We start from the raw sequence: 26,092 nt of genomic DNA, 5'->3' as shown, positions 1-26,092 counted from the left end.
CCCAGAAAGATTTATATTGCCATTATGCACACCCATAAGAAATAATTCAAACATATCATTGAAAAAAAACAGCCTGCACATTGCTGATCCCCAAATCTCCACTGAGCATCTAGCTGGTATAATATTCTACTGCCTCGGCTAACATGGCTTTACTGTCTCCTAGTAAAGATGTCTTGAACACTCATATTCCATATGTCTATTTATTAGCAATACTGTTTCTCCATCTGCAGGGTGCTTTGGAAGAGTGTGCAGAGGCTGTATAGAAAAATGCAAGGTGTCATATAACTGCTAGAGCACTACAGTGGCTAAGTGGCTGGAATATTCCTCGTGCATCAATCAGCTGGTGCAGTATGCATCCTAAACAAACTCCTCCATGTACATTCCTGCTTCTTTTTTTTTTTTTTTTTTCCCTAAATGCCCGCAATCCTCGGATGGCGCTGAGATGTGGTGATTGAAGACGCAGTTAGCCGAACTCCCCAAGTGTGCCGCCGCAGCTTTGTTGTGCAGCCTGTCCTGGTTCCTCCTGAGAGGGGAGGCAGGTGTAGGCTGACGCAGGTTTGATCACCTTGGTGAATGTGGACGCAAGTGGCTCCTCCACCCCCCACCCCCCACCCCCCCAACCCCACCCCAAGGGGTAGACAACAGCAGCCAACTGCAGAAGGACGAGTGTTTGACTTGGGCTAATGAATTGCCTGGTTGAACAGAATTACATCATGCTTGTTTTCTTTAAAAGGATTTGACAGGTACTCAAATACGACGGTTGATGTTATAATTTAAACTACGACGCCACATGAGGGATCAGATAGAAAGTGTTACTGTAGATTGATAAAAATGTTACGCTGCCCAAGACATGCAGCATGTTTATTCATGAAAAGCTCATATTAGGTGATGTGCTTTGAAATCTAAGGAAAATCTACAGCTATTAAAGCCAGAACAACAGTGGCCTCTGTTTGTTCTCTTTGTCCCCGGTTAGAGGGCCAGAGAAGGAGAGGGGAAGTTGAAATGCCCTGCTGAAGTCAGCCATCAAAAGCAGGCCAGTCATGCAGACTCCTGTTTCAGAGTCTACTGAGACCGCTCCCAGGGACTCTTTGTTCCTTTTCAACCAGACTGCTGCTGTCTCCGCGCTCAGGGGGCTCACTCACCAGTGACAGCCACAGTCAGATCATACCCCCACAATCAAATACAGTTTTATTAGATCTGTCTTGCAGAGCGGCACTCCACTGCAAAAACATGTTTTGTTCTCTTTAACCTATTCCACCGGGGACACAAACCAACAGTGACACTGTCATTTGTGAGCAATGCAGTATGACTCCCTTGTGGTACAAATGTCAGATTATACCGTGCAGTACTAGTTATCCTCCCTAAATATAGCCTCTCTGGTATCATAGCCTGTCGCAAGAAATTCATGGCTTCACACACATGGCCTTTAGTGGAACCCCAGACACTGTCACAAACCTTAAGAAGTCGCCAGAATGAGACTAATTGTAAATTCATATCCGTCTGCAAACTCTCCTTGTAATTCTGAGAGGAGAGGCACCTACCCCCAGCTTGATCCTGGCTCGTAATGTGTGATGTGCACTTTTCAGTCCCTGTAGATATCAAATTGATTTGCACATGGAATTGCCATCTCTTATTAAGCTGGCATTTAAATGGCGTATTAGATTTAAACAGGCACATGTATTTGGAAGGTATGACCAGCCGTGAGATGGTTTTAACCAGGGCTTTAAAACCCCTGAAAACATGCTTGATCCTGATCCTTGTTTGGTCACTGTGAGTCTAGCCTGATCAGAACCACAACCACAGAGTCCAGATGAAGCAGATTTTAATAAATCCTATAAAGCAGTGGTAATTTTGGCACCTGTTGTATATGTATATCAGTTTTTGTAAGTGAAAGTTTAGTCTCAAAGTAGTCTAAGCATTTTACAGCTGCCACCATCTTTTTTGTGTTACCATGGATACATGCCTCATTCTTGTCAATCGCATGGTTGGTGGAAAAGACGCTGTTTATTTGTTCCCGTTCCCGTGTTTTCATTTCCTCATTTCCCCAAACTCGGGCTGTTTGAACAGAACTGCTCACTGCGCATCATTCCTGCTCACCTAGCCCTAGCATTGGCATTAGCATTAGCACAGAGCAGCAAATCATCCAGAAGCTGGATTTACTCACTTGTTCACTAAAACACTGTTCATTGTCTGGAGTTCAGCTTGAGAAGAGAAGCTAAAACACTGAATAACATCGAGATATTTCTGTAGCAAGTCGATGGTTGATCCCGACATTAATCCTGGCATTTACACATTCCTTCAAATAGCAACACAACACGGATACCCAACTTAATACTAACACTACATCCACAGCACTTGATAATGTTATGTAAGCTTACCTTTATGTAAGTAATATATTATTTCCTTAGTCCTGGTACTGGGGTCCTGGGACCACAAGGGGTCCTTATGAGGGTTCCTGGGGGTCCCCTGCAAAAGGGGAATAATTTATTTTCACTACAATTCCTTCCATTAGTAACACAATGACAGAATATATGACAATATGCTCATGGGTTTCAAACACTTTCTGTAACTAGAACATCTAAAAGCAAAATCTTATCATCTAATCTAATCATACCCGGGTCCATGGTCTACTTTGTGTCACTTTAGGGGTCCTTGATGCGAAAAAGTTTGAGAACCACTGACGTAGTCAACCGTCATTCTCATTTTCATGTAGGATACTTTCTGTTTTTTATCATAGATTTTGTTGATAAAACAATGATTGACCTGTAGTTTGATTGTTGCTTATTTAGCCATGAACATTCAGTTTTAGGGAGAGCTATTTAAGATTTGAAGCCAAGCAAGTTTTCAGGGACTTTAAATCCCAAATATTACTGGGCTATTAAACCATTAAATTACAGCACAGTTTTCTACAGAAAAAAAAGGAGTTGCTTGTGATCTGAAGGTGAGGTAAATCAAAAGCAGTCATCACTGTAACGTGATCGTCATTTCTTCCCTCTTTTCCTCACACATGGCTTAGTATAATTCATGGGCTTTTTCATGCTGCTATCACGGGAGAGAATGAAACCCAAACAGCAGTTGAGATCATAGCCACAAAAAGTGAACAAAAACACCATGTTTTTGACTGTTTCATCCTCGTGTCATTCATCTGACCAGCATTGCTCATATGCCACAGACTGAGTATGACGTATGTCCAGTGTGTCATGTCCAGCATGAGAGACAGCTTCTCGTGCACTGGCAGAAAGTTTCACTTGAAGAGGATGTAATAGATTTCTCTGACTGTTCAGTCTCAATATTTTATGGCCATTTGAGATTCTAGAAAAAGTTCTATCTCACACTTCAGACTTTATTCAAAAAAAATTTTCACTTTGTGAGTAATAAATAAAATCCTTACATTGTTAAAACAAAAGAAAAAAAAATCCAGAGCAATAATAATCTTATATTATTACTAAGAGGAAATCATTCAAAGCAGCATATAGTATTTTTTCTTTTCAGACATCCAGCCCTATAAATAATCAAGGCCTTCTCTGATCCCTCCGAGTAATTATCTGTGTTCTCTGACAGCCACAGGCAGCAGCAAACTGACAGGCCTCCATGAGGGAGATGTTGTGTAAATTTTATGAGTGACAAAGGAGATTAGTAGAGTGACTTTGTACATGTAACTTTGACCTCCTTGGAGCTGTGCATGCAGGAAGGTGAGCGGGAGGCAGGAGAGGAGTCACCCGAGGACTCGATTCTGTTTCATTTTGTGCCAAATCTCAATCCCACCGTCGAGATAAACACGTTAAGATAAAGTGATATAAAGATATTACATAAAGATATTGATTAGACAACAGTGATCTGACGTCAGAGATTGCCAAGTGTCAGTTGTAGTTCTTGTCTATGTAAGGAATCTCGAGCAGTGTGTATCCTTTCTCCAAAGTGTGTTTACATCAGTCTGTTGTCATATTTTGGCAGATGGTTGGGGGTATTGTGCTGAATTTGGGTGAAAGCAATAGTTTTCCACAGATATAGTGATTCTGGAGAGGCACTCATCAGTTAAATAGCAACCTGCCTCAACGATTTCTGTCTCTGAAACTCCCCCTTTATCATGCTCCTATTGTGTGCGGCTGCCGACAGACCAACCCTTAGCATTCTTTGCTCTGATTTGCCATTGATGGTCTTTCATATAGTGAGTCTGCTCGGAGAGGCTTTGGTTCCCCGTAATTACAGGGCCCGTGATTTCAGCACGTACGTATGTCTTGCCGCCGGCTCTGTGATTGTCAAGGAGATTTGATGGAGGCATCAAGCACATATGAGTGAAGGGGAACATGGTCGTGCCATCACACCCTTCTGTTTACCCAGGGTGTCAGAGGGCGGATGTCACCCTGAGAGAAAACAGAAGAGGTTGGCCTCGGTGGATTCCTCCACGTCTCTCTCTTTCTGTCTGTCTGTCTGTCTGTCTGTCTGTCTCTCTGGACGTGTTGTGGGAAGCGATGATAACAGGGCGGCTCGTAGAGTTCAGCAGCCACGCAGCGCTGCAAATCTCCCTGGCCATCTTGCACGGCTCACGCTGTTCAAACAGGTTCCACGCCGGCTTGTGTCTTGTCCTGTCAAGTGGCTGACATTCTGATTTAATCAACATCCACGCCTGCCAGATGAATTAGATCACTATCAAAAATGCACAGGGAGCACCATGTCCCTCACTTGTCAGAACCAAACTCATCTGCTCATTTATTTATTACATTCTCCATGAGAGGAGGATTGTAGCGCTGTGTGGGCTTAAGGTTGTCTGTCCTTGGTGCTTTGTTAAACTTGGATGAGCCCTGGGGACTTCTATAATTTTATCTCCGACTCACATCGTATTGAAAACACATAATGGTGGTCTGAAGAAGGAAAACAAACACGGCATTCCTTCCTCCTCTCCTCTGAACATCCGACTGTGATCTGCTCTCTGTGGAAAACCAACCAACTTCAATGTTTTAATTTCCATCCTATCTAGTTGTTAATAAATCTAAGATCCAGGTTTTCTAAATAGATACTGATATATCCTTTGTTTTTATTTGACGAATGACTGAAATGTTTAGACGTGTGTTGATTATGATTCCCATGGAACGCCACACCTATTACTCCTCATTTTTTTTTTGTTTTTTTTTTAGTTTGATGTGATGATTAAAATAAATGGGGAGGTTGAGTGCATGCTGGCAGAGCAACTGAGAGCAGCATGATAATGTAGTAACAGCTGAAAAAGGACTGATGTTGTGTTCACCTGATGGTATCAACGTTAAACTGCTCATCCCCTAAATGGAGATCATTTCTGGAACTATATGTGCTTTGTGGGGAAAATGCTGTGTCTTATGTTTATCACTGAACTCTTCATTAAATTCACTTTTCTTTTGTTCAACATTTGAAGCCACAGCAGGAGCCGCAATAGATATTGAACTGATGCTCATTGGACAATTGTGTATCAAAGTGATGGCCAAGTCTAAGACATGGAAAAAAAATCCATTTCATTTCAAGTTTAACAGAATTACTGAGCTTGATGTTGCCTGTGTATCATTGCAAGAAGGGGAGAGTACAGTATAGAGACGGTTCAGCGTGCTGCTAATGTGAGTGTATGTTGCATGAATTATCAGTGGGAGGACGGCTGTGGTTTAGCTGAGCTGAAGAGATTCAGATTGAGATGTCCACTCACGGCTCACTGGTTTGATATTTCCATCATCGACAGCAAAGGAGACTCTGACAGTTGGGCTGCACAAAGCCAGCTGTTTTCATGGTTTGAAGCGTCCTGAACGTGCACCCAAGTTGAAGGATTGGTAGGAGATTATTAACCAAAGTGACACCCAGAACACAGGCATCCACTGTTGGAAAATCACTGGGTCTCTCTCTCTCTCTCTCTCTCTCTCTCTCTCTCTAATTTTGGAGCTGCAGCAAAGTGCTCCAGCATGTTTGCGTCAAAAGTTCCAAATTGAAAAGTGTGATAAGGTAGGAGGAACATTAAAAATAGATAAACACACATCTGCAGACTAATCTGGACGTGAATAAAAAAAAAAAAAACACACACACATTCACACACACACACACACACACACACACACACACACACAAAAAAAAACAATGAACAGGGCGGGATGATAATCACAGCCATGCTTATCAAATGATTTGAGAATAAAAAGCACAGATTAGATCTATGATTGGGCCGGCAGATTGATGTCATGACATGACTGTATGATTCCTGATTTATTCAGACACGTAAACCCAGACTGTCTGGCCAAGTCTGGTCTCCATTAACAGACAGTGTTGTGCATCAGGTTCACCAACAGAAAATAAACCAGTTATTTAGCTGTATTTATTTGATAATGGCATTTTAATGTTGGCCTAATTAAAAACAGTCTTTGAGTGTAGCTGTATTATCGGGATTTATGTATTGATAAACATGACCATTCAGACCTTTATTACAGGCTTTAGACTCTCATGATGTTATAACTACCTGCAGATTTATAAGTTAACACAAAGTTAATATTTCTTTCGCTTGATTCTGTGCAGAGCTCAAAGTGGACTTTTGAGTTAGTGTTGCAGTCTCTGAGGTGAAAATATTGGAGTGATTATACGCAAAAGAGAGTTAATACTTCATCCATTTTTATCACTTACTCATCCTCTAGGAATTCTGAATGAGCAAATTTATATTTCATGGGGAACAAAGTTTTCTACAAGTAGCGGCTACAAGGAAGGTAACCAGAGAAAAAAATAAAAACACATTGTAAACTACTTGTGCAGCCGGAATCCAAATTTCATGCATCTAATTGTATGTTATAGGCAAATTCAAAGAAGCTCTCATTTAGCAAAATTCACCAAATTCCCTTGGAGATATTAAGATAGAGAGAGTTCACTTACAATTCTGCAACATTTCTTTTTCTGTAACATTGCAGCTGCTTGTAAGGGGAGTAAAGAAAGCCCTTTATATATCAAACTCAGAAAATCACATCATGGTTTAGTTGGGATGAGCAGACAAACACCTGAAGCTTGAATTATGCCGACTGAGTATAAGTTCTTACAGACATTTTGACATTGTTTTGCTGTTGTTAAAATTGTTCTTTGGTAAACTTTATTTTGACAGCCACCTACTTGTCCTTTCATCCAAATTTTGATTACTTCCAGAATAATCTGATGGAGGGCAGTTACGACACACAAAATACCTGATAGAGCGCGTACTATTAAGGCTTATAACCACAGCGGCCCGGGTTTGAATACGACCCGTGGCCCTTTGCATGTCATCCCCTCTCTCCCTCCCTCTGCCCCACAAAAATATATATATTTCTTGTACTTTACCTACAATATTTAACACAAATTTGTAAACATTGTAATCTGGGAGGTTTTTTTTCAACCAGGGCCGCTCCAACATAAATATGCTAATTTTTTTTTAAGTCTGTGAGGACTTACTGCTGTTGTCTATACCTCCAAATCAATGATGAAAGTATTTTTCTTAGCTTTCCTATCAAGGTACCAGCTCTCATTTCACATTTTATGATTACTATAAACTTTCCTTTTTCTGTATTCGACTACAACTGGGGATTATTATGTGTCAATTGAATAATAGTCTGTGCAGAGTGGGTGCTGCTTCATTGTTCTCCCATCCAGGTCAAGTTTGGGTCATTCCTGAATCTGATCTGAAAAATGTAACAATCTTCGGTGATGCTTCATACATGCACTGTAAAGAAAAGGAAAAAAAAAGTATTTGGCTTCCCTGGATCAGCATTCTTTTCAGGCCTGTGTGCGGGAGTGAAAATACAATATCGTTTTGGAAGATTCCTCACATTCATCTTTGAATGAGCCTCTCTAACCTAACCCTCACTTTGAGCCACCTCACAAAGAAGAAAGAAAAAAAAAAATCCGGGAGGTTTAGGAAGAAATGAAACCCCCAGCGCTGCTCACTCATCTAAGAAACATTAAATGTACGGTTTGTTTACCCGCATGTGCACTTATGAATCCCAGGGGTGCCGCAACCTGTGTATAACTCACCCTTAGGGCCTTGGAGTATTTTTCACTATGAAATGAAATTTTATAGCATGCGAGATTAGCCGACACTAATGCAAGGTCAAAAATAATAGAATCAATAGGCAGGCTTGGCGATGTTAACATTTACAGAAAATAATAGGCTGAAAAGCGCTGTTGAAAACAGAATGAAATGAGTCTCTGCAGAATTCTTATTGATGGCTTTTCATTATTTCTAATAATTTGACTTTCTTTTGTGTGCTGTTGCCGGGGGTATGGCCCTTGCTGTGGTGCTATGGTTTATCTCTGTATGTGTAGGTGTTTGTGTGTGGACGCGTGTGCGGACGTGCGCTTGTGCTTTTATGTGTACACGCACACGTTCCTTTTTTTTTTTTTTATGGTCAATAAACTGCTATTTTCTGCCAAAGTCTCTGAGCTGCTGATCAGATCTCTGGTCGTGGTGCAGCAGTGGCTGCTTTGGAAGATGAATCTCGGCGGATCGGCCAACTTCTTGTAGATCTGAGCCTCATGTCACAGTCAGAAATGTTTCACAATGCAAGATGTTTATTGCCTCTGACACTGCTCACTCCTTCAAAGGATGGGGCCAACATGAAATGAAGTGTCCAAGATAAACCCAAGTGAGAGTTGTGTGACCCCGTGTTTTATGGCCTATTGGAGTATTTGCAGTATCTGCAGCTAATTCAAGTGTGATTACAGGGGGGGGTCTGAGATCCCTCTCCAATATAACCCCACTCACTGCTATTGTCTTTCTCTCAGACTAATGAAAATAATGGTTATGAATGTTTTTGGTGCACTTTGATTGTCACATCAACTGTTTTTATTGCTGTCATTATGGTTTAACATCGCACTGTTAATTCTGTTAATTAAAAAGCTGATTGCTTTTGCTAGTCTGTGATCTCCATTTGGTGAGTCCATATGGTAGAGATTGCTTGTTGTAAATTTCAATGAAGCCTTATCACAGCGTCGCTATGTATAATCAAGCCGTACAAATGCTTGAATTGTCTAGAAACCCCTCTTCCACCACCCACCCCCATCACCCTCCCCTCGCAACTCTTGTCCACAACTTTCACTCAAACTACCATTTCTTTAAACGGCTTCGGTTTGGAATCATTACAGAGATTACAGGGTCATTGTTTGTTAGCAAAGTAAGCACATTTAAATGCACACAGCACAATACATGATATCTGATTTAAACAAAAACCTCAGTGTCCATTTAGGAGTGACTCTTTTTCCATTCTTAGATGATCACACTAAGCGAAACGCTGCAGTCATTTACTGAAGATGCAAGCTGACAGAACACAGATGAAGGAAGCTGCATTTAAAAGCAATCTGGTGTGTTTTACGCACCAAGAAGCAGTTAATTAGTAGTCACCAAGCTCTTTGGCATTCAAACAGTATCACTCAAATACACATTACAATTTAAAATACATGTAAGAACTGGATTTGTTGTTTCGGGGTTTCTGCAGGTTTCAACGTGTTAAATTTAAGACTTCTTGAGACCTTTTTAAGACCTCTACGACTTCAAAAGGTTGTTTGAGGGTTAAGGCTGGTTTTACGGTTCAGGTTACAATTAAGTTTAGGTTAAGCGTAGAGTTAGAGTCAGGATTAAGCATTAATTTGTGAAGGGGTAAAAGGCTAGGGAATGTGTTATGTCAATGACTGTCCTCACAACTACAGAAACACCAATGTGTGTGGGTGTTACCGGAGTTGCAGGAGTTACAATACTGGGTGATGACTTCCCATTCAACTCTAATGACTTCATACCCTTAAGTTCTTAAGTTTAGCGTTGTCTTGCACAAGGTGCAGCGGGTCTCATATTTGTTATTTTCAACTAAGCCAGATTCACTGAACTTGCACTTACCCATGTTAGATGAAAGTAACGTTTACAGAAACAATTTTAACTTATTACGTCTAGAAGTTGCCTCATTAGCCCACCAAAACACCGTATAGCGATACACTAGCTAGGTGTGCTGCACAGTTTTGCATTAGTGGTTTTTGGTTCCAAGTTGTTTTTGTTACAGCGGGATCAATACAGATTTTTCCCAAAAACACATTTAAGAGAGAGACTGAGGTTAATGCAACTTTATGAAAGTAACATTCATAATCCAATCAATTTTAAAGACCTGTCAAAATTGTAGTTAAGACATTTTAAGACATTAAATTCAGATTATAGGAGTTTAGACTTCTAAAGATTCTTTAAGAGACCCACAAAAACCCTGTGTTTGCTTTTGAGAAGTCCCTGCCTCCCCTCCTCTGTCTGTACACAGACTGAGTGATTACCTAAAGAACAGATTGGATTCGTTCTCGGACATCAGGATATAAATGTTACACTAAATATGGAAGCACGGGAGCCAGAAAAACTACATAAGGTTTTTCACAAACTTGGTAGAAATTAAAATCTAAATTGTGCTGACATTTACACAAGTGTGTGTGTGAGGTTTGTTTTTTACCAGACCAGATGTACTGGGACCTGCTGTCAGCTGGATCAAAGCCTTGTTTCCTGTATCTGTCCTTTGGGCAGGTTTTATACATAAAGACATCAGAGTTGGGATGTACTGGCCCCTGCTAGAACTCAGACTGGAATTAAAACGCCACAAACATGTTTTCCCATGCACATTGTAAAATTCTTAACTTAAAAGTTTGTCAATACTACATTCCCTGCAACCACACAAAATTCTACCTGATATCAGAGCCCATTTAACATCTGTCCATGTTGCCAACCCCCCCTCAATCTGACTACATATATCTCTATTCTAAACAGAGGAGATCTCATGATTCATGGGGCGACGTAAAACACACCATTCTGGGTGAGCCACATAACTCTTGTCATTGCAGGTCTTTGAATTCTTGACAAAGCTTTTGCTAAATGATGTCCTCATGCGTGTGGAATGCCCAGTGTTTACAGAAGAGACGGGGAGAGGGTGCACTCACGGACACGTCTGCCCCCATCAAGCCTGCTTGGGAGTGGACGTCTATCAGTTCAGAAGTCAGCAACTCGCACGAGTCATCCATTCCTCACTCTCATTCCCCCTGACAGGCCGCGGCTCTGTCTCTTCTCCGCAGTATTTACAGCGGTGGAATCTGTTTATGTCACACAGATGTAAATGTTTATACTTGACGAACGCTGGCTGAGTTTTTACAGTCCGAAAAAGATGTGTACAGTTTTGAATGTGTGGAGATAGTTTAGCTTAATTTACTGTCATCATTAGGAATGTGAGATCTGTCTCAGACGCCGGGCTATTGGTTTTAAAGTATGGTGCCAGGTTTACATGTTTAATAGTGGTCTGTTTGTAGTGCCAGACCCAGCAGCATCCTTGTTAGGCTCTCGTTTGCAAATGCCAGCTGATGTGGAATAAATTAGATGGTTTATAGTTTGTTTTTTTTTATTTCACACATGAATAAGTTTCTTAAAGCTTTTTTTCTGCAACCACATGCTCAAATTCAGTTTTGTAGAATTAAAGTACAACAAAATGAACTGGTAGGTATCATGTACAGTACATTACTGGTCTAAAGTTATCCATAAGTGAGTGTGATGACCATAATGGAAATCTGGACAGAGTGTTATTACCAGGTGATATTTTGGTGAAAGAGAAGAGGGGCAATAACACCTTTAGGCAGAGCACTGCAGTCTTAATTTGTTAAAGCCATTGTCCTGAGCTCTTTTCAGAAGGCGAGCTATTTATCATTTAGGCGGCCGTTATTTTTAATGAGTCTGTTATCATTCATTTTAGGGCATCCCACCTTTCCCTGACACGGATAGTATTTCTTTTTATATAGGACATAGGATTTATGTCTCCCTCTCCTCTCTGCCTCTCTGCCTCTCTCCCCTGGCTGGGAGCTGTCAGCTGGATGGCAGTTTGGGAAGGTGCAGTGGTGCACTGCCCTCCACCACCAAGCACACAGGGGCCACGGGGCTCATAGAGCTCACACCATAACCTGCCTTTGTGAAATCACTTACACGACAGAAAATGTGTCCATAATATGGCCCTATTCTTCTTTCTGTTCTTTACAGAGGGTGTCACCAGCAGAGGACGTGAAACACTTTTCAGTTTTTAAACAAACTTATACAAACTGGCCACAGGTTCAACTACTATCATGTTGTATCCGTGTAACAAAATACATTCATGGAATTGGAAATTAAAGTCTCTGAAAGCTGAAAATCAGCAGCTCTAGACTGAGAAGAGGACCCAGCCTCAGCCTTGAACAGTATCTGTGATAGCTGCTGCAGTAACAGATCCATGAGTCTGAATCACATACAGAAAAAACGCTGCACAGCAACTTCTGAAACTCAGAGACGGGGTTTTATAACTCTGCAAAGTTCTCACAGTGGCAATCACTTTATTTTTCACGAATGTGGGCATGCATGTATTTGATTGGCCAATGCACTTCTTTGCTAGATGGCGAAACTTAAGCCAAGTTCAACTTTGTTGCCAGGCAACCAAGTTTATACATTTATATTTAATAGTATATATTAAGCAGAGCTGCTTTTCACACTGACAGAGTAGTATGAACTCTGCACTCGTCCCACTATTCAGCAAAAATAATATCCAGTTAACAAAACAATTTTATTAACTTTTGTTACTCACGCAAGATTAAAGGAGCCATGCGTTTTTGCTATTGCTACAAACATCAGCATTAACAGCTGTTTACCAACCAGTCTGGAATAAATGTTGCAAGTTCAGCATCAAACTTCCTTCCTTCACTCACACTCACAAGTTAGCACGCTAACCAGCTAGCCTTGGCCTGTCGCATCACTTTCCGATAGCGACTCACTGTAGCCTCCCGTCTGCTCTGAAGACATAGCGCTGCTCACAGGACGTATTATAACCTCTTGTCTTGTAAACACAACAATGGCCGAAGCTACTGTCAAGCGACAATCACCAACACCCGAAAAACCATATTCGGCAGCAGGGAAAACTGACAAATAGCTCCTGAAAAAAATCCAAACTCTAAAAAAAAAAAAATTCAGACACAAACCGGATCCTTGAAAAGAAAAGAATCTCACTACCTGCAAGTTGCGGACATGTCAAAACTGCTGCCGTTGTTACTTTTCTTACCTGTAGGTGCCGCCAGTTGGTCGGGACATACAGTTCTGATATTGAGCGCTGCAGATCTACTTACACCACACACTACACTACATTACATTACTTACTTAGACCACCGATGGTCATCTTGTCCAACTTTTCAGTTCAAACCAGGGCTCTACAAAGTTTATTGTGAATGTCTGAGACAATATGAACTTAATTATTTAAATTCAGAACCTGTTTCTTTAGGTTATTGCTGTTATTAGAACATCATGTTGTCACACTGCTGAAATAAATGTGCATTTACTTTTACTGTAACTAAGTGGCTCCTAAATAAAAGTGCATGTCTTGGTCATGCTAACATTAGATGTGTTTGTACTTCTACTTTACTAAATGTTGGGCTATGATGCCTGTGTTGATCCAGGCCATATGTAGCGCTGGCACCAAACTGAAATGGCAGGTGAAAGAATGTGCACTTGGCATTTCGCTCACTATCTCAGATGCACACACACACACACACACACACACACACACACACACACACACACACACACAGAAACACACACACACACAAACAGACACACAGAAACACACACACACACACACACACACACACAGGACATTGGCTCAAAATTTCCTGCTATAACAGAAATGACCCGACAGGTTTTGCACAGCAAGATGTTTTCTGCTCTACTACACTTTTGGGTGGTGGTATCAGGATGTCCGCTCAGCGCCAACACTTCCTCAGCTCCTCACAACATCATATGCCACAGCTATATCTTACTACTCAGGCCTCAACAGAATTCATATGCGCAATTCTACATGTGAAAACACGTGTTAATCTGCCAGACGATGCTTCCAGCGAAGGCCTGAGATGTGAAGTGGGATAAAGTAACAGACTAAGGCGCCCTTCATTGAAAGTTACTGCCAGGCAGCCGGGGGTAATACATCACAGCTTTTGTGAGGACAATGCTCCGAAGCCGGATCCAAGTACAGATGCATCATAGTTGCACAGTGAGCATTTTGTTACAAATAATGTTGTCATCAATTTTCATCTTTTGTTTAAACATATTAGTCTTTTGGACAAGATAGGTCATATTTCAGCAGGTTGATAAATTTTCTCCCCTCTCCTCTTCACAGAATGTGCACTTAATTAATTACACAACCTTTAATTGGACAGATTATTCCTAATGGTGGTACAGTGCTAAATGTACAAACTCTGAGAGGGCTCACAAGTAATTATTTTAATGCCACTTTCTCAGCTAGCTGTAATCAGTATATTTCAAATAATTAGTATTTTTCATAGGCTAAGGTACGGACACTCTAAAATAGACAAATTACATTTACATTTGTGTGCTGGAGTTTTTGCAGCTGATCCCTCATCTACTGCATCATTTCCATGTGCTGAGGCTGTACATTGCTGAGGGGTGTATGATCACCCTTTGATATTTTACGATATCTGGCGGTATTACCTCCTGTTTAATTACCTCAGTAATGTGCATTGATGTACATGATGGATTTTTACGGAAGCCCACTTCTTAACTATCGGATGCGGCGGCATGAATGATCGTCGCTGCCGCAGTGGTCTTAAGAGATAAATTAATAATTGTGATAGAGGAAGCAGAATACAATTAGCAAATGCGTCTGCGGTTAGCTAAAGAAGACAAACACAAACACGCTCACATGCTGTTGCATCACTTAAACTGCTTATATCAATGGATCATTTCATTTCATGTCACTTCTGACTTGGGTAATTCAGGCAAAAGAAGCTCTTTACATCAATTTAACTAAAGATCACCAATAATCTTATGAGCATTCCCACTCTGCTCTGCTCTGGAGGTGGAACAATTTAAGGAGGAAAAAGGGGGAATGATGGCACAGTTAAAACTTCACAGCTTGACTGCGAGATAAGGAGAGAGTGGTTGAACTAATGGCCGAGGCCCGGTTTTGAGGGTGCCTAGGCCTCAAAGTCATATAATTCAAAGCATGCAACGCCGGCCTTGCACTCATTACCATGACTGATCATACTGTCTACCAGTATCCTGCCCGCCTGGCACCCAGGACCTGCAGGTGGTACTTTATCTAATGTCCGTGTCGATTTCTCACGGAAAAATTTTCTTCTTGCTAAGCAGTCTGAAATCACTGCTTGGCAAGGAACAAAAGAGCAGAAACAATGCACTCAAATGAATAGTTGAACAACTGCATACAGCTTCTGTTTGTCAAGAAAACACAATGCAGCTGTACTGGGGTATATCAATTTGTTGTTTTATTGTTAGAAAGAAAAGAAAGGACTGTTCTTTTTCCAGTTGTAGTGGACAATATAATACCACCAAGTGTATTTCATGTATTTTTATGTATGTTTTTGCGGTGAGCGGCCAAATACCCCACCGCGCATTCCATCTTGACAAACCCTGATTTCATATATCTAAGTGCTCAAATGCCCAAAAATCATGCGTCACCGACCATCATTCTTCCCTCTCCAGCATCCATAGATCTTTTTTTTTTTTTTTGTTTTCCCCTCATTCTCCCCCTCTGTCTCTTGTCCTTCTCTTTTATTGCTTTGTACAGCAAAGCACCATTACTGATCCTTTCCAAAGCACAAACTAAAAATCTATCCCGTTGTCATTTGCTGCACCGTGCCATCTATCATCGGGGGTGCTTGGCAGCGTCTCCATACGAGAGAGGAGGTGCTGGAACAGGAGGCAGAGTCAAGGACTTTCACGCGCAACAAAAAACTTGTCACAATTATTTATGGCTCTTGCTGGGACACATAATAGGACACATCAAACTGCTGTTTTTTTGTGTGATGAGCGCCCTCACATCGCTGGCTCCCTTGTCGAAGTGGGTCACAGGCATCTCTTGCCTTACACATACAATTTCCAAGACAATGGCGGAGCACTTGGGGAAGTGACAGTGACAAATACTGGAGCCCCCACGGAAAGCTGGGCAGGCTGTTACATGAGTGATTGCGCCAATAATCATGCGGAGTTGTCACGTGTCTGTGGAGCAGGAGGGAGATGGGCAGCAGGGGTGGCAGGGGGTGGGAAGAGACAGAGCAAGAGAGGAGAGGGAGAGTGAGAGAGAGAGAGAGAGAGAGAGAGAGAGAGAGAGAGAGAGAGAGAGAGAGAAAGGGGGAGAGAGGGAGTGTGTGCGACTAAGACAGGGAGGAGCTGGGGGAGCAGCAGGCCTGTGTAGAGAAGTGGCTAACAGGTCCTGGCAAATCATTTTTTATTTCCTTATCATCCATCTCCCACTTCCTCCCCTCAGATGAGTTGCTGCTAAATGACTGTCACTTTGGACGGTGCTGTGATATGTTCTGCTGTAGCGCCCGTAATTGGGAAGGGGTCACCAGTGCCTGTTTCTCTGTGTGACCTTTCTTAAACTCGGCCGCCCAGGGAATTGGGCAGAGCCTCAGATTAAATTACTTCTCCAGCGCCTCGGCCCTTCACCTTAAGTGCTGGCACTTGGCTCCAGTTCATGGGAAAGAAGCCCCTTGTTCTCGCTTCAGCGCTTCAGGCGCCAAATGCAGACTTGCCCGGTTTGCCAGCCTGAGCTAACAGGAGAGAGGAGAGAGCGTCGGCCTGTGCTGTGGACGTACGGCTGAAAAACTCTGTCTTTACATGGTACCTACAGATCCTCTTCCACATCAAAATGTGGAACTGTATCAAACTAAGTCACACTGAACACTTCCTGGAGGGATGTCCACAGCAAAACTGGAATAAACAGTCAATTTTTTGGCCAGATAATATAGGATGTAGCATAATATGCAGGCTAAAGTACTTTCTTTGTTTCTTATGTTAGTTTCTGCTGTGAGTAAACAACAACATAGAGTTAAATGTGAAATCATCATTTGGCTGTCAACAGTGTACCCCCACCTCCTCCCTCCCGTCACCACTTAAAAAATGGCACATTGACCTGACACAGCAATGTGAGGAGAGAGGCAGCTATTCACTGCTCTGTTAGATATGATATAATGAGACGCCACCGCTCTGAAAGACTGACAGAAGAAAAAACACCACCCAATTGTTCTCCAAACATTGTGAGGACGTCTAAATAAAAATGTCACATTTTGGCTCGCTATCATGCAAATTAATGGCATATCTGGCTGTAAAATAGACATTATGTGAAATCAAATCATCTCAGAAGACATAAAAATGCTCTGATCAAGTGTTCGTCCTCCCCTTTGAGAGCCTTCAACAGCTCGACTACCTCCTCAATTACTTTGGGTGTCAACAGACAGCTATCTGCAATGAGGGCATGTTTTCCCACATAATGACAACTGATAGCTGGTGTCAGACAGGTTATGCTTTTCAATTTGTGTCTGGCAATAATAACAATTACAGCTCATGCAAGTCCTCATTACCTTACAGTATGAATTCATTTTGCTGTGCATATTTCCCAAAACACTCATCCCCACGCCCGTCATCTGAGACAGACAGGCAGACAGCAGGCAGGACAACAGAGGATGGAAAACAAAATGGGAAACTTTGTTGTCGTCGACCTTTGACTTTGAGAAGAATTAGTGCAGCCAGACCAGCCTCTGATTCACTTTGGCTGCTCGTGTACTTGATGCTGTTCTGTCCACTAATCCATAAATAGAATAATTGATTTGGAAAATATTGCAATATTTGGCTTTTCAGAGATACAGATTCTCCAGTTAGTGGAGAGGATTTTTTTGCTGTTTAACTAATTATGATCAAAGTCTATTATCATTATTTCAGCATGTCTGCAACAAGCTCTTGGCAGTGGACACACAGGTTGTGTGGTGAAGCTTTTGAATCATCTTATACTGACAAATATATGCAATGCATTTCAGAACACATTCCAGATTATATGCTATATTATGTGTTTTACAGTAAAAAGTGACAGTACTGGGACTATATCAAGCAAGAGTTTCAAGTGAAGTTTGAAACAACAACTTCACAGGTTGCAAATAAATGGTGTGAATTCAGCTTGTCAACATCAACACCAAATTTGCAGGCTAATACTGAAAGCTGTATCAGCAGGTTTGCTTTGTCAGAAGGCAGATCTACTTAGCTACTACAGTGATAAATTTGTACACAAAAAATATGGATGAAGTTTCATTTAAAAAGTTCCAATTTTGTCTGATAAAAAGTCAAAAATTTAGGTTTGAAAATAAGAGACAGAAAATCCAACCCTCAGTCGGCTGACCAGTGGTGTAACTTCATCACTCACTCAGTCACTCAGTCAGTCACGGACATTCACACTTGCCCAGCTGTTGCGGTCCAGCCAAAAAGTTAAATTGAAATTAGCATTCATATTTTGTAATAAGCTATTATATATGTCATTGATGTTTGTTTTGACTTGTTCACTTGTTTCTAAATTGTAGTCAATATAATTTATATTTCTTTAAACAAAAATGGGGAGAATTTGATTTTCTGTTCAACTTTAGTGATTAAGAAAGTTATTAAGCGAAGTGTGAAGTCTGCCATGTACTCACATTATATGGCTTCTGGGTAATTAAGTCCTTAAAAAACCAACTGCTGTAATATTCTTTGACTTTGGGTTGCCAGAGTCTGAAGTGGCCCAGTAAAGCGTTATTTAATTATTTGAGAATTAGAATTAGAGCAGAGAATTATTCCAGTGATTGGTGGCGCCAGCATAAAAGGCAAATGTCTAAAAATAAAGTCACTGTCCTTAATTTGTTTGGTTACCTTTAATTTTGTCTAAAGTCTCAGTCTGGATCTGCACAATAAATAAAACAACTCTGTGACTGGTGGATTCAAGCTACACAAACTCTTGTGGCCTCAACCCTTTGGTCATCCCTGTGGGAAATGCTGCCAACTCTCTCTTAATACATGAAAATATAATGTTCTACACTGGCTGAACAGCTTTAAAAGTGGGTCATTATAGCTACAGCACATCCGTAAACAGTAAAAGATGGCTGAGTTGAGGGTCATTGCTTCTGTCACTGAGCTGCAGCCTCTCATTTTCTCTGTCTGGCATCTAGCCCTATAAGTCACTGCCCTCAGTCTGGAAACTGGCTTGGCATATACAACAAACACAGACATGTCTGGGCTCCACTCAGCACTCCATGATACAAAGCCCACCCACTCTGAAGAGCTTGTTTTCATGCTATGGCATGAGCAGTGAGGTATTGTCCATCTGACAGAAATTTCCCCCAAAAAAAGTTATTCCAGGAGAAACATTAACCTGTTCATCAAGTTTCTATCTTTGTATCTGCACTTCTCACCTCTCCACCGCTCCTCTGCATGAGAACTTCCATTCGCAAAACTTCCCCTCCAAGAAATATCACATTTTACTGCAGATGTCAATCATGTTTTTTGGCCACAATCCAAATCCGAGTTTTTTAACATTGGATAAATAGCGAGTCCAATCCAATACTAGCAGTTATCTAAATATGTGTCTGACACATTAAAATAGTAAGTGTAACAACTAAATGGCACACCTTATTTTTCACAAGCTACTTGATCCAAACTCTGAAGGTCCCAATTCAAAACTATTACATTTATAACCTAAAATTATTGATATGATTTGAGAAAAGTTTAAGTGGGAGAATGTGACTGCTGAAATTCACATGATGCAGTCAGCTTGAGAGAAGACATTCACTCCGTTAGCGTTGTTGGGACAACAGAAACACTCAGTCCATTCACGATTTGTACAGTGTTGTTACAGACTGGAGGTTTTTCCCTTATGAATGATATTACGGAGTCCACACACTGGCTTGTAGGGAGCATTTTAACCAGATAACAACCAACTTTAATTTTGTCCTCTCATTATGTTACGTAAAAATTTTGTAAGCTCTTTGCTAATATGAACAAGAGAGAAGTGATAACAGAATTGTTACTGTCGGAGTTTAGCAAATATTTTTCTTTATTTTTACAACTGTGCTTTGAGCTAAATGCTACCATGTTCACCATCTTAGTTTAGCGTGTTACAATGTTGATTAACACCAAACACAAAGTACAGCTGAGGCCAAATGAAATGTCATTAGTTTGCAGGTATTTGATGATAAAAGTAGTGGACATATTTAAATTTTGTCCTGATAATGGTGCAAGACAAGAAGTTAAGAAATTTAATTCATCGTAAGGAGGATTTGAATGTAATATCATGGCAATCCATCCAATAATTGTTGAGAAAATTGAGAAAACTACAACGGTGAACCTCATGTTGGCAATAGAGAGAAAATCAGGAATCACAGAAGTCAGTAGGATTCATCCTCTGGGGACTGTGAATTTATGTAGAAAATCCATCTATTTAGTTTGGATCAAAGCGATGGAACAAACCAACCAACCGGCCCACTGACACACCAACACTGCTGCTGGCAGGGATAAATAACTTACCGCACAAAGCCAAGACTAAACCCAGTCCTTATGTACCTGCCTGAGGTGCTCTACTCATCCCTGAAAGAGGATGATGTGACTTTTTGCTGACCTCACCTCACTTGAACAAGAACCGGTTGATGCTGGGGCCATGAACCTGGGGTGTTGCTACTCACTGTGCCACCCTGCTGTCCCTGTGCTGTACTGACCACACGGCTGTAATTTGGTTCCGGTTCATCAGTTTTTATGATCAGAGCAGAGTAGGATTTAGAAAAAAAAAGAGATAAGAGGCTCCATAACAAAGTGCTCTGACACACCTCTGTTAGTGTCATTTGAGAGGATTTGTTCTGACCATATATATACTGCTGCACCATACCTGTGACTGGAAGCCTGTGCCAGTAGATGCAACAAGTCCTCAAAATGCTTTACAATATCCTGTTTTATCAGTAAATGTTTTTGGGAAGTTAATAATGATTAGGGTTTTTTTTAAAGTCAGCTGTAAATGCTTTAAGTGGTCAGCAGCGAGTGGTGTTTGGGGGATTTAACATATTCCTCCAACGTCCTCCTTAATTCTAGTCGACATCCTCCAGCGGAGGGATTGCATTGCACTGGCATCCGTGTGTGTCTGCTCCTTTTAAACACCATCCATGTGTGGCCGGAGCCTCACTTGACAATGACGCAGAGTGATGCCTCCTCAAAAGCAGAGAGAGAGAGAGGGGATCTGTGATGAATCACGTCCCATGGAGGGAAAATGTGTTAAATAGTACTTGGACACTGCAGCATGATAATTTTCTATCACAGCAGCCTATAAGTATCTGACAAGCCCTATGCTGACTCGGCAGTCTGTTACAAAATGGCAGGCGTGCCCTTTTATCTCGGTACATGTTTCACAGCAATTGGACAATCAGCCACTGCAGTGAAAATCCATAGTATTGATCGGCCTGTATCTTCTCTATAATTCTCCAGCAGGAAATCCCTGATGACAAATTATATCTGCACCAGTTTTTGATTGGTGCTTTGATGTAAGCGATCTCCAAGGGCAGACTGAGGAACTGGTGGAGGCTTTATTAACTGAGTGTAACCTGGCTCTTTCTCGTCTCACACCTGCCCAAAGCCAGACCTTCTGTCAGACAGTCAGACTGCGATCAGCCAGTCAGTCAAATCTGCTTCAGCGACTCTGGATTTATAGCTGCACACATACAGGCCACCCAGCATCATCACAGACAGAAACGAAAGCAGACTGTTCAGAGGAATAGCTGGCTGTGAAGGTGACTGTCTACCTCCTGTGTCTAGACTTGTAGAACACACACACACACAGACACACACATGCCAATACAAGCGTAGCACAATAAATCCTGCATCAGATATCACACAACTTTTTTCCAGTTTATTTCTAGATCAGAGGAAAGTCATTGCTGTATTTCATTACAATTTACAACATGTATACTGCTTCTTTTTTTTTTTTTTTTTACAAGTCTATCCTGAGCTAGTCGCTGCCTTTTACTATGCCTTTGTAAATTGTGCCGCAGTGTTAAGTTTCAATTTACTGTCAATGTAAGCGGCCATTTCATTCAAGTAGGCCCTGCGTTGTTTCCCCCCCTTACATCTGCTGTAATGGTGCTGCTACAGTGCAGCTAGCCATCTCCTCCAATCTGCTGCTTATGAATGTAAAGCAAAAGAGGTGGAAAAGGCAGCACGAGACAAATTAAATGTGATAGTGTTCTCTATTGATTCTAAACAAACACACATGCTCTTTCTCACTCTCTGCTTTTAGCACTTGATGTGTATAACGAGCCTTATCATTATGCACTATGTACCGCTGCCTCTTTTTTTTTTTTTCCCCTCAGTTGATAAACCTGACCACAATGCACTGCTCAACACACTGGAGTGCACACATCAAGAGGGCCTCTTCTAATCCTGCCGGGGTACTTAGCAGGCATCAAAATTGGCGGAGAACTTTTCCGAAATCCACTGTCATAAATCCGATGATTTTTTGAAAGGAGAAGGGGAGAGAGAGAGAAAGCCCTTTATTGGAGAGTCGGCTGTGTGTGCGTGTGTGTGTGCGTGTGTGTGTGTGTGAGGGAGGGGGGGCTGTGGATAATGTTGGACATAATCCAGCCTCTGACAGAGGAGGAGGGGGAGCCAGCATCGTTTACAGAGAGGCATATGCTCCCTCCCTTCACACAGACATGAACTACAGCAAAGCAACCTTTTACCAGCCAGTCAGAGAAGGATAATCTTTCCCCTCACAGCACAATGCGAGAGATTACATGGAGAACATGTCAGTCTGCACTGGATTTGCTAGACACTAGATCTCTTGTCCCTATCGATTTGCAGGCTGCTCATTCATGTTTTCACACGGGTCTCACAGGCATAGAGGCCAAAAGCATATGGTTGGGGAAGCAAGCCATTCTTTTCGTCTCTGCTCTCTCACCTTCTTTGTGTGATTGGGTGCTTCAGTCTGTGTGTGTGTGTGTGTGTGTGTGTGTGTGTGTGTGTGTGTGTGTGTGTGTGTGTGCGCACGCTTCAGTTTGCAACAGCATTTGCACATACATGATCGCGACAGTGTCAATGTAACACCTGCTCCCGGGAAATGCGTTTTGTAATCACAGGACAAGTTAACCTCGACACCACATACTGCAGATGTTGTAATCCCCGGTGCTATTCTGTCGCTGTTGATTTGCTTCGGCGCAAGCACAATCATCGCCCTCATTTTAGGGGTTATAGTTTTCCCTAAAGCTTTGCATTATTAATCAATTATTACATTGCGTGCCCTAACACAAACAACAGAAGCCACTGTAGTTTACACACACACACACACACACACACACACACACACACACACACACACACTGCTGGACCCAGGTGGTTAGGACTTTCTCTATCATACACAGGGTGCTTTCTTCTGTGTTATTTTTTTAATTTTTTTTTTTTTTACGTGACGCGTCACAGCAATTTAACTGGTGCAAACAAAGCTCCATTGTTGTTCAGCAACTCAAGGAAGCATAGCTCCTTGGTTTATTGAACACATATGTGCCTAAACACATATAACATTTTGACAAATTAGCAAACCATCCTTTGATACGGTCGCCAGTAAACTGCTTGTTCCATAATGAAGGCATTAAAGCAGAGGAGCAAGAAATGAGCCAAAAATGCAAGATACACTTATTTAGTTAAAAATCCCATATGTTACACTTTTCCAGTGTTTTATTTGAAGTTTTGATATCTATAAGAATATATATTTGTTCAGGCTTCTCTCTGGAGCTCTAGTAACAACAGGTCTGTGAGCCAATCAGAAGAGAGACACTGAACCTCTCCTCTGATTGGCTGACTGTTTTCTGAGTTATCGAATGACAATATAGCAGATTTCAGGTAAACACTCAGAAACTAAATCCTGCAAGGTTGGATGGTGGGTCCAGGTGGGCTGGGCGTTGGACATGGCTGAGTGGTGACTGATTTGTTGTGACATCATAAAGTTAATGAAGTCCTGACGACTCATTTTAAGGCTCAGTTTCTGAATTTAGGCTGTGTGCATTTCTCTGTGGACTGAGCACTTTGATACTTTCACAGTATTAATAAGGAACCCAGTGCCTGCTTTATCATCCAAAAAAGACATGGAAATCAACCTTTATACAATATGGGACCTTTAAAATAGGTAAGAGCTGACTTGAGACACTAGACATAATGTTTAATATAATGAAATATGTTGTAGAAATAAACTTTGTTTCTTAAAACTTCTCTGGAGGAAAGTTTCAACAAAGTGGCAAAGAAAGTCTTTGGTGAGTTCTTGGTCCTGAATGACAAAAGCCCTCCATATTTTATGCAACTTTGAAGAGGGCAGATTAAGGCCCAGAGCAGTAGACTTTGACAGAGGAGTCCAGTGGACTCACCATGCCCATTTTAAGGAGCAGAAAACAAGAAGTCCTCACTCATGCGTTTCTCAGTGATCAATATGCTAACTCGGGGAATGCTAAAATCGAGGCGGATGCTTGACAAAGATGGATAGATTTGCACCGTCCGTGAAATGTCACCGATTCAGTGGAGGATGTCACCTCAGGATCGCTCGGCTGTGTGATAAGCCTGACACATCAGCTCGGGGTGGGAAGTGGCGTGGCGCCACTCTCTTGCTCTCTCTTCCCTGTCAGAGCAGACGGATGACAACGACCACCGCTGCTGCGGGTCCGGTGGGACCCAGGTAAAAATGAACGCAATTAAAAAATGGATGAGTTGCAATCTGTGGAGAAAAGTCAATGTGTGAGGTTTCGGGTGGTTAGCGACTGAGTGGTCGCAGAAAAATAAAATCATTAATTTCAAGTGAGGGCTGTCAATCTAGATTTGATAGAAACCCTCTGACGTGCAGAAACTTTTATTTATTTATTTTTGATTAGTTTAATGTCTGAGCACTTGGGTTTATTTACAAAGAATAGACAAATACCAGCTTTTGAAACACCTGAAAGTAGCCACCTTGACAGAGTACAATAGGTCCACATCAACTGTGATTTATTCAGACTGACATACATCACTTTCATTTTCAGCACATCAGACACTCCTTGCTGGAGATTTCAGTGATAATGGGAACAAAGCTCTGTCATTTTCCATAGATAATGTAATTGCCATAGGGAATGAAGCCATAAAGATGGCGATAAAGGTTTTAATTTTACTGCCTTCTTCCAGATTTTGACCCTTTGCGATGCCCATATTTCCTCCCGCCCCGAGGCAGGCGCTCTGAGACTCTTCTCTCTATTTGTTCAAGATCAAAGGTCCGTCCAACAACAAGAAGCACTGACAGGTTGCTTTGGCATATGCTGGGCCCATGTATTGGACCACGGGGAAGGTGAGAGAGTGAGAGATTTCTAGCTTACTATTTTCCTCATCACTCTGTCAGAGCGGCTCATCTCCGGAGACGTTCGGCCCGTTTGTGTGGTCAAAACAAGAGAGTCACACTAGGGGGAAAACAGCAATCACCAGAGTGGTACTTTAGACTGACCCATAGCTTGACTTACTGTCAAATTCCCCACCTTGTTCCATTCTGATGATCCCTTTTGGCTGATTTTGACTGATTGGTTTTGTTTTGCCTTGCCTTTTGTTGTTCCTTGGCCCCTGCCATCTTCCTACCTTTCTCTGCTCGGCAGCAGGTATCATATCTCATATTGTATCCCAAACACTTTGATTGTAATCCTGTTGCTTTTCTGAAGGAAAAACACCACAAGCTGACAGAAGACAAAGCACTATCCACCCACAGGATCTCGGGTAACTAATAGCCCAGGTCAAAGTCTGTCCTTTTATTTATAATCCTCAACAGCATGAAATATGAAGGGGTAGATTGAGATGCATAACTTCACCCCCTTTTTTTGAAGCAGGAAGCCCTCAGACACCAAAAATGATGAAATGCTTTGGCTGAGAGGTAAACTATTAATAGACTCCTCCACCTGAAACTGTCACTGTGATCCCTGCTCTACCGCCCCGCATCCACACCAGGAGCACCTTTCAGGGACCTGTGAAGGGCTGCTGAGAAGGACTATCACATATGCTGAGGTGCACACGGCACCTACTGCACAGAAGGCACGCTCACCCAGAGACCAGTGTGTTTCATAATTGATAGTAGCGTGCCATGTGTCAGTACCTCGATGACGTGGACGTCCAGATATTCCACATTGTGCTGATTCTGGCCGTAGTATAACTGCAAATCTGTTACTTCAGTGTTGTTGAGTCAAACAGAGGATGATAGTAAAACACGCACGTCTGCATTTTTCATGGCCAACTAATTAGCCATTT

General features: G+C 41.7%; 1 protein-coding gene across 1 annotated transcript in view; it reads right to left on the bottom strand.

The window, feature by feature from the left end:
• Nucleotides 1-26,092, bottom strand: part of LOC130174394 (teashirt homolog 2) — a 104,144-nt gene that overhangs the window by 64,507 nt on the left and 13,545 nt on the right. The window contains exon 4 of the mRNA XM_056384173.1: nt 2,379-2,466. The gene's annotated coding sequence lies outside the window, so the exon portion shown is untranslated. The remainder of the gene's footprint in view (nt 1-2,378; nt 2,467-26,092) is intronic.

This window comes from Seriola aureovittata, chromosome 9 (assembly GCF_021018895.1).
Source record: "Seriola aureovittata isolate HTS-2021-v1 ecotype China chromosome 9, ASM2101889v1, whole genome shotgun sequence".
Classification (NCBI taxonomy): Eukaryota; Metazoa; Chordata; class Actinopteri; order Carangiformes; family Carangidae; genus Seriola; species Seriola aureovittata.
Note: the sequence above shows the minus strand (reverse complement) of the source record. Positions and strands in the feature narration are given on the sequence as shown.